Below are 10,576 nucleotides of genomic sequence, written 5' to 3'. Positions count from 1 at the left end.
GTTTCTCCTTTATTTGAAGACAGATGGTCTTTCTCTCTAAAAGAGTGCTTAATGATCTTGAGTTAATCTCATTTAATTATTCTGTGATTGACATTAATCATATCTTTCATAAGCATGAAAAACTGTTTTTAAGAGTTTCAAGAGGAATGTATTGTCTTTCTCCAATGTTTCTATCACTGCATAAACAAAAGAAATGTATAATTACATTAAAATGACTATATATCTGCACAGAATAGGGAATTATTAAATAACAGGTAATCAATCCTGTTATTTACCTTTTTATAACTTTATCTTATAGTTTTCTATTTCACATTTAAAAAATGATATATATTTATGTGTATGTGACATGTGAACACAGGTACAATGGGGGCTAAAAGTGATTATGGATTTCCTGCCACTGATATTATAGGCAGTTGTAAGCTGCCTGATATGAGTGTTGAGAGACATACTTGGGGGCTTGGGGATTTAGCTCACTGGTAGAGTGCTTGCCTAGCAAGCACAAGGCCCTGGGTTTACTCCTCAGCTCCAGAAGAGAGAGAGAGAGAGAGAGAGAGAGAGAGAGAGAGAGAGAGAGAGAGAGAGAGACTTGGTTTCTCTGGAAGAACAGAAAGCACTTTCAGCTACCAAGCCACTTCTCCAGGCTCTAAATATATATTATTAATTAATATAGATATATGATTAACCTAATTTATGTGCCCTCAAACTTTTATTTATTTTCCAGCTATATGTTATGGTCAATTTTATTCAGGCATGCTTTAAATCAATCTTCATCTTTTGGAAATACTTTATGAATCAATAAATGAATAGGAAGTCCCACAAATTCCTGTATTTAATTATGGATATCATGATTTTATGACAATAAAATTGTCGCAATAACATTTTAAGTGATATTTCAGCTATGTATATGTATTCTGTGCATTCTGGGGTAGGATGCATATGTTTAAAGTTCCTGTTTATATTTGACATTATTTCTTCTCCGTCATCTAAAGATTATATTCATATTTTATAGTCGAAATTCATTACTAAAAGGATTGGTTTTAAAACCTATTTTAATTCACATTTATGTTCTAAAAATGGAAGTTGTAAAGTCAAGGCATTCATTAAGATTCTAACTGAATAGATATTCTCCAAGAATCCTTAAGCTTCCATAATGAGAAAGTGGAAATTATCCAATGAGATGAACTCTTTGCTATGTGTGTGTTGCGTGTATAATGCTCTTCAAAGTGTATGGCCCCTCTATCTCTTTTCTCTCACAGTGTTCATAAGTATTGGGTTTATATTCACAGATAAAAATTTATCCTCTGAACACCAGAATTAAATTAATTGATCACGAGCTCAGAAGATGACTGAGAAGTAACATTCTTGCTTCTTTCACATAGAATCAGAGTATAGATCCCGTTGCCATATTGAGCAACTCATAACTTCCTGCCTTACAACCATCAGGACATCCAATGCTTTTTTGGCCTCCTTGTTGTACATAACCACACACATACCCACGTAATAAATACATATCACACTAAGATTTTGAAACACAGTAATTACATATGATTCTTCAGATCTATAGTTAATAAATGAATAAAATCTTGAACTGTTAGTCCTATATATGAAATATATACAGAAACAATGTGTATGTCAAATGAAGCTTTATGGTACAACACTACAACTTCATTTATGAACAAGATATTTACTTATATACCATGTACGTCAATATGATGATCATTGGACATTTGTCTGACAGTAATATCCCACAATGCAATAATGCTTTTTCAATTTTTGAAAGTGTCCAAGGAAGCAGTTATGGTACAATGCCAGAAATGTTGTGGGAGGTACTCAGGTTGGAAATTAATGGGAGGGAAAGAGCTCAATGGTTATCATGTAGAAGTGAAGTAATAGTGCTGTAAATGAGAGTATAGCAACAGAATGACCCTGGGCAAAGAACAGTACAGAACAATGTAAATACATTTGCAAATACATGGAGATATGGGAGGACCTAATCCTGATCATGGTGTGGACTGTAATTGTAATGAAAATGGTCCATTTCAGTGATGTTTGAAATGGAACAGTGGTATGTTTGGGCAGGACAATCAAAAACTTTCCACATCGCTCATGTTTAACAAAGCTTTCTTGCATTCTGAAAGTTTTCAAAATGCTATTGGAACTCATAACAATTTTATAGTTGGTACGAAATATTTATTTCAAGTCAGATGCTTGACTATGATATCACTTCTCGAGATAATAATAATGTTGTTAAAATATCAGACTCTTAATTCTTTTTCTTGGAAAGAATGTGATGCAAAAATGACAGCTGAATTCTCTGTGAAAATATGGGAACCTTCATATATTTTATATCTCTCTTTATTACAAATATAATGATTTTTTCTGTCTGTGACGCCAATATTGAATATTGTTCCCACTATCCCAGGCACTTACGAGATACTTTATATGATCCATAGGTAACTGAGATATTTTCTTTCAATTTCGAATTCACAATTCCTGGCAAAACTCACATTACAATAATAATGAATACGTCTTTAAAAATTATAATCAATGATTCAGACTCATAGGTTTGACGTACAATCTATTTTCAACACCAGCACAACTGTAAACTAAAGCTTAGTTTTCATAGAATAGCAAGGAGTTGCTAATTCATATCAAATTGCTGGTATTTAGTGACAATCAGCATATCAGATATGGGTTCCCAAAGGAGGTAGAGGAAATCATGACACACCAACTCTGCATTATCATGTGAAAGGCAGAAGATTAAGGAAATTACACAACATGAGTGTAAGAGGCACATGAACTCATAAACGGAGTAATATTTAAGTGCATTAAGAATGTTGCACAGTAACATTAAACTAAATGGAGAGAAACTTGAAGCAATCCCACTAAAATCAGGGACTAGACAAGGCTGCCCACTCTCTCCCTACTTATTCAATATAGTTCTTGAAGTTCTAGCCAGAGCAATCAGACAACAAAAGGAGATCAAGGGGATACAGATCGGAAAAGAAGAGGTCAAAATATCACTATTTGCAGACGACATGATAGTATATTTAAGTGATCCCAAAAGTTCCACCAGAGAACTACTAAAGCTGATAAACAACTTCAGCAAAGTGGCTGGGTATAAAATTAACTCAAATAAATCAGTTGCCTTCCTCTATACAAAAGAGAAACAAGCCGAGAAAGAAATTAGGGAAACGACACCCTTCATAATAGACCCAAATAATATAAAGTACCTCGGTGTGACTTTAACCAAGCAAGTAAAAGATCTGTACAATAAGAACTTCAAGACACTGAGGAAAGAAATTGAAGAAGACCTCAGAAGATGGAAAGATCTCCCATGCTCATGGATTGGCAGGATTAATATAGTAAAAATGGCCATTTTACCAAAAGCAATCTACAGATTCAATGCAATCCCCATCAAAATACCAATCCAATTCTTCAAAGAGTTAGACAGAACAATTTGCAAATTCATCTGGAATAACAAAAAACCCAGGATAGCTAAAGCTATCCTCAACAATAAAAGGACTTCAGGGGGAATCACTATCCCTGAACTCAAGCAGTATTACAGAGCAATAGTGATAAAAACTGCATGGTATTGGTACAGAGACAGACAGATAGACCAATGGAATAGAATTGAAGACCCAGAAATGAACCCACACACCTATGGTCACTTGATTTTTGACAAAGGAGCCAAAACCATCCAATGGAAAAAAGATAGCATTTTCAGCAAATGGTGCTGGTTCAACTGGAGGGCAACATGTAGAAGAATGCAGATCGATCCATCCTTATCACCCTGTACAAAGCTTAAGTCCAAGTGGATCAAGGACCTCCACATCAAACCAGACACACTCAAACTAATAGAAGAAAAACTAGGGAAGCATCTGGAACACATGGGCACTGGAAAAAATTTCCTGAACAAAACAGCAATGGCTTATGCTCTAAGATCAAGAATCGACAAATGGGATCTCATAAAACTGCAAAACTTCTGTAAGGCAAAGGACACTGTGGTTAGGACAAAACGACAACCAACAGATTGGGAAAAGATCTTTACCAATCCTATAACAGATAGAGGCCTTATATCCAAAATATACAAAGAACTCAAGAAGTTAGACCGCAGGGAAACAAATAACCCTATTAAAAAATGGGGTTCAGAGCTGAACAAAGAATTCACAGCTGAGGAATGCCGAATGGCTGAGAAACACCTAAAGAAATGTTCAACATCTTTAGTCATAAGGGAAATGCAAATCAAAACAACCCTGAGATTTCACCTCACACCAGTGAGAATGGCTAAGATCAAAAACTCAGGTGACAGCAGATGCTGTCGAGGATGTGGAGAAAGAGGAACACTCCTCCATTGTTGGTGGGATTGCAGACTGGTAAAACCATTCTGGAAATCAGTCTGGAGGTTCCTCAGAAAATTGGACATTGATCTGCCTGAGGATCCAGCCATACCTCTCTTGGGCATATACCCAAAAGATGCCTCAACATATAAAAGAGACACGTGCTCCACTATGTTCATCGCAGCCTTATTTATAATAGCCAGAAACTGGAAAGAACCCAGATGCCCTTCAACAGAGGAATGGATACAGAAAATGTGGTACATCTACACAATGGAATATTACTCAGCTATCAAAAACAACGAGTCTATGAAATTCGTAGGCAAATGGTTGAAACTGGAAAATATCATCCTGAGTGAGCTAACCCACTCACAGAAAGACATACATGGTATGCACTCATTGATAAGTGGCTATTAGCCCAAATGCTTGAATTACCCTAGATCCCTAGAACACAGGAAACTCAAGACGGATGATCAAAATGTGAATGCTTCACTCCTTCTTTAAATGAGGAAAAAGAATACCCTTGGCAGGGAAGGGAGAGGCAAAGATTAAAACAGAGACTGAAGGAACACCCATTCAGAGCCTGCCCCACAGGTGGCCCATACATATACAGCCACCCAATTAGACAAGATGGATGAAGCAAAGAAGTGCAGACCGACAGGAGCCGGATGTAGATCGCTCCTGAGAGACACAGCCAGAATACAGCAAATACAGAGGCGAATGCCAGCAGCAAACCACTGAACTGAGAATAGGTCCCCCGTTGAAGGAATCAGAGAAAGAACTGGAAGAGCTTGAAGGTGCTCAAGACCCCAAAAGTACAACAATGTCAAGCAACCAGAGCTTCCAGGGACTAAGCCACTACCTAAAGACTATACATGGACTGACCCTGGACTCTGTCCCCATAGGTAGCAATGAATATCCTAGTAAGAGCACCAGTGGAAGGGGAAGCCCTGGGTCCTGCTAAGACTGAACCCCCAGTGAACTAGACTATGCGGGGAGGGTGGCAATGGGGGTAGGTTTGGGAGGGGAACACCCACAAGGAAGGGGAGGGGGGAGGGTGATGTCTGTCCGGAAACCGGGAAAGGGAATAACACTTGAAATGTATATAAGAAATACTCAAGATAATAAAAAAAAAAAAAAATAAAATAAAATAAAATAAAAAAAAAAGAATGTTGCACAGTGGTGGACATTGGCTTAAAAATAATTTAGACGATTGTGCCTCACAAGCATTAATTAGATAGAACACTTCTTTGAAAACAATTTCTGGTCAGTTCTCAAATCTGAGTCAAAAATACCTTTGTCTTCAGTTGCTAGAGAAGCCAGATATTAAAGTATCCTTTTTAGCTGTTCAGGGCTCCATGTGATAAGTGGGAGTTAAACAGACAGGGCCAGTGATAACCTCTACTCTTTGGAGGCGTTTAGAAGGTTGTACTTTGTTATAGTTTTGTGACTACAAATTCATCAGTTGTAATTATGGAGTGGAGGCATCCATTCTAAGCCATGACTATCTTTGTATGAGAGCAGAAAAAACCAAAGTTAAAATTAAATTTTACTTGCTTAAAGAGGAAGAATAGAACCATGTTATTTTTTATAGTCTATAATTTAGCGCATCAGTCCAGATATGCCTGGGAATATTATTTTCAGTCCCCTTGTGGGTGTAATAGCATGGTTAAATCTTACAAAATTTACAAATGAAACATCTACAGAACTTTTACATAAACTGTAGCAATTGTTATTGTGATGCTTATGTGAGAAGTAAAAAAAAAGATAATTTTTGGTTAATATTGACAAGGTCATATACTACATGCCCCAAATATCAGAAATGCTGAAACCAACAAGCCAGAATCAATTTCTAAAGAGGTCTTGGATTAGTGTTAACTAAATGGGAGTACATATAGTCTTGATAATTCTATTTTGGATTTTGAATTTCCAAGGCCTAATCACTAGATACCAATCCTTTTAAAAGTAGTCTTTTTCCTCCAGTTGTTTCTTGAACTTTCTCAGTTGTATTTCTACAAACATATTTCTTTCTTCCAGCACTGGCTGTGGTTTGATGACCTTGTGGCATGACTGCTATGCTGCATCTCCTGATCATTGTTCCCTGGGAATCTATTTGTAGCCTGGGTGTTGGACTTGTTAACTGAGCTACAGTTATTGCCATGACAACCTTAGGCAAGTGGTCACTGACAGAACGTAACCTGCCTCTGTATCAGTACAATCCCACAGGCTTACTTCTACCACCTTATTACTGACAGCATTTGCAAATTCTAGAAAATTCCATTATGGGGTTGATACATGATTTCTCACGGATTGTTCTATAGTTTCATTTATTGAGGCAGAGTTTTTTGCTGAAAATGGAGTTCATCCATTCTGAAAAATCTAGCTAGTCATTTTACTCTGGCAATCCCCTTGTTTGCCTATGGTTAATAATACAGGTGTCCAGCATATCTGCTCAAATTTTACATGGCTGCTGGCTGTTAAAACTGAAGTGCTCATTCTAGTGAATTAAGTACTTTATCCAGTTATCTTTCTCCCTAGAAACAGTGCTAACATTACTGAATTGAAAAGTAAAATGTAGTGCAATATATTGAAATGTATTTGGCTATAACTGTATGAATGTACAGACTGGTTTTGAACATGTATGGAGGGAGAATGAAGGTAGCACCTCATGCAACCTTCTCTAAAACTCATCATATTTGGCCACAGAACAAGCTTCAACAGATAAAAGAAGTTTGAAATGATACAGTGCATCCTAGCAGTTCACAAAGGGCTAAGGCTAGACTTCACTAACAAGAGAAAGCCCATGGAAATAACCATGGAAACTGAACAACTCTCTACTCAGTGATAATTAAGTCAGAAAAAAAAATCCCTAAACAACGGAATTAAAGACATTCTAGAACTCAAAAGCAAAAAAAAAAAAAAAGACGCAGCATATCAAATCTTATTGGGCACAATGAAAGCAGTGCTAAGAGAAAAATTCATAGTAATAGGTTCATAAAGAAACTGGAGAGCTCCTACATTAGCAACTGAACAGCACACCTGAGGTCCCTAGAATAAAAAGAAGCAAATACACCCAAGAGAAGTAGAGAGCAGGAAATAATCAAACCCAGGGCAGAGATCAACCAATTAGAAACAAGGAGAACGATACAAAGCATCAACAAAAACAAAAGCTGATTCTTTGAGAAAATGAACAAAGTAGATAATCCCTTAGCCAAACTAAAAGACACAGAGACAGCATCCAAATTAATAAAATCAGAAAGGAAAAGGGATGCACAACAACAGAAACCAATGAAATTAAAAACTTACCAGATCTTACTACAAAAGCCTCTACTAAAAAAAAAACTTGAAAATCTAGATGAAATGGATGACTTTTTAGACAGTACTTCATACCTAAATTAAATCAAGAGCAAGTAAACTATTTAAACAGTCCCATATATCCTAAGGAAATAGAAGTCACTAAAAACTGCCTAAACAGAAAAAGCCCAGGCCCAGATAGGTTTAGTGCAGAATTCTACCAGACCTTCAAAAATGAGTTAATAATAATATTCCTGAAACGATTCCATACAATAGAAACAGAAGAAACATTATGTAATTCATTCAATGAACCCACAGTTACTCAGATACCTGAACCACACAAAGATCAGGCAAAGAAAGAAAACTTCAGGCCAATTTCCACTATGAATATTGAGGCAAAAATACTCAGTAAAATTCATGCAAACCAAATCCAAGAACACGTCAAAAACATCATTCACTATGATCTAGTAGGATTCATCCAATGGATACAGGGATGGTTCAATATACAGGTACTATTCAGCTATTAAAAATGAGAACATCGTTAATTTTGCAGGCAAACGGATGGAACTAGAAAATACCATCCTGAATGAAGTAACCCAGACCCCAAATAACATACATAGTATGTACTCACTAATAAGTCGATATTAGCCAAAATATACAGAATACCTAGGATATAACCCACAGAATTTAAGAAATAAAATAAGCAGAAATGCCAAGTGAAGATGCTTCAGTCCCACTTAGTAGTCAGAAAAAAAATAATCAAGAGAGACAGAGGGAAGAAAGGATTTGCGCTGGAGATGGGATGTGGAGGGGAAAGGCGAAGAGGATCAGGTGGGTGGGGAGAGGGCCAGCAGAATGAATTGAAATATGCAGCCTCAGATGTTTGGAGGTAGAGAGACACTCTAGAAAGTACCAGAGACCTTGGAGATGAGAGACTCTCAGAACTCAATAGGAGTGACCTTAGATGAAGTACCCTACCTATTGGGAGAGGGAACTTGAAGAGTGCCACTCCAGTAGATAAACAGGGCCTCAAGGAGAGGAGTGGTGTTACCAACCCGTAGTCAAAATTTCTGACCCAGAAGTCTTCCTGACTAAAAGCATTGCAGGGACAAAAATGGAAAAGAGACTAAGGGAAAGCCATTCCAACTATTGATCCATGTCATGGGGAGACACCAAAGCTTAACACTATTATGGATGCTGTGATGTGCTTATAGACAGGAGCCTAGCATAGCTGTCTTCTGAGAGACCCAGCCAGAGGCTGACTGAGACAGATGCAGATACTTACACCCAACCATTGGACTTAAGTAGAGGATCCCTATGGTTGAAATAGGGGGAAAATGGAAGAAGCAGAAGAGGAGGGTGACGTCATAGGAAGACCAGCTGTCTCAAATTACACAGACCCCTGGGATCTCCCAGGCAGCATACACAAGGTGGTCCAAGACCCTGGACACATACATAGCAGAGGACTGCCTGGCTTGGCTTCAGGAGGAGAAGATCCTTAAGAGACTTGAGGTCCCAGAGAGGGGTGCAGTCCTGGAAGTGGGAGAGCATCCTCTCCAGGATGGGGGAAGGAGGAATGGGATGAAAAGCTATGGGAGGGGACCTGGGAGGAGAGGACAACCGCTGAATTGTAAATAAGGTGGGAAAGTTAATTAGGCACCAGGAAATAAATGTAAGTTATTTGAGGAACATTGATGAAGAAAATTTAGTTCATCTTTATAAATATGTTTGAGCATTTTGTTAATATTTTTAGTATTGTAAAATCCAAAGCATTAGTTTTTGAACACTTAAGAAAGCAATATATATCATTTAGTAGACTTTAAGGTCTTCCTGCAACTCCATAAAAATATGTTAATAGGATCATAACTTCATGATGATTAGGTGAATTCTTATGTAAATGAAAATGTGTAGGGCGAATTTTTCATTCTTTGACCAGTAGACATGAACGCAATTCCAACTCTGCTTCAAATTTAATTGTTCTTCAAGTGATTGCCTCCTATACAGAAGAGACAAAGAGAACATAACAATATACAGAACATGAGGTAAAGTAAAATTTGATAAGGATATCTGATAACTGCCATTTTATAATCAGAGGAAAAAATGGCAAGAATAGTGCAAAAGTTTGTGATTTATTAATTGATATCATATTTAATTTTTGTTCACTTATATTTGTAAATTAGTATCAGAAAAGTAAGATAGAAAAGAAATATATAAAACGTTGAATAGATCTGTAAGTGTGCAAAATTATAAATGGTGTGACTAACTCGTCATGAGAAAGTTCTAGCTGAATATGTGCTGAAGAGAACCCGGCAGTGATGAAGTGTCAGCAATGAGCATCCAGAACAGGCAGGACCCACGATCTACAGAGGATAGTTTTCAAATGCTCAAATTTGGTTTAAGTGATGAAAATAAATTGCGAGTATGTTATCTGCAACATATTAGGAAAGTTAGAAATAAATCAAGCTCCCACCTTCTGCAAAATTAAGTAAAGCAAGAAAAGTGGTATTACCTTCAGAATCCCAACCTTGGTTTTGCTAAAATTGTCTCATACTGTGTTATAGTCCAGTTTTAGAAAAGATATAGTGATCTACAAACTTCTTGGAGAAGGTTTTTTTTTTCTTGCAAACATTCATGATTACCTTTAAAAGCTTAAAACGTTATATAGTAAGCTTATATACTGCCCCCAAAACAGTCATAGATTCACCTGGTAGTTTTGTTTCTCATGGAAATTTTATAAATATTATTTATACATACCTCTTTTTACAGTATTTGTAGAATTTTAAAGACAACATTTATTGTAAAAGAAAAGTTTCATATATTTTGATGTTTTAAAATAAATAATGTGATATGGACTATACGCTGATAGTCAGAAATGCTTGTATTAACAGAAAGAATTTAATGAAGTTCTACCCAAAGACTACACATGGACTGATCCATGACTCCAA

The sequence above is a fragment of the Rattus norvegicus genome, chromosome 3 (genome assembly GCF_036323735.1).
Source record: "Rattus norvegicus strain BN/NHsdMcwi chromosome 3, GRCr8, whole genome shotgun sequence".
Taxonomy (NCBI): Eukaryota; Metazoa; Chordata; class Mammalia; order Rodentia; family Muridae; genus Rattus; species Rattus norvegicus.
Note: the sequence above shows the minus strand (reverse complement) of the source record.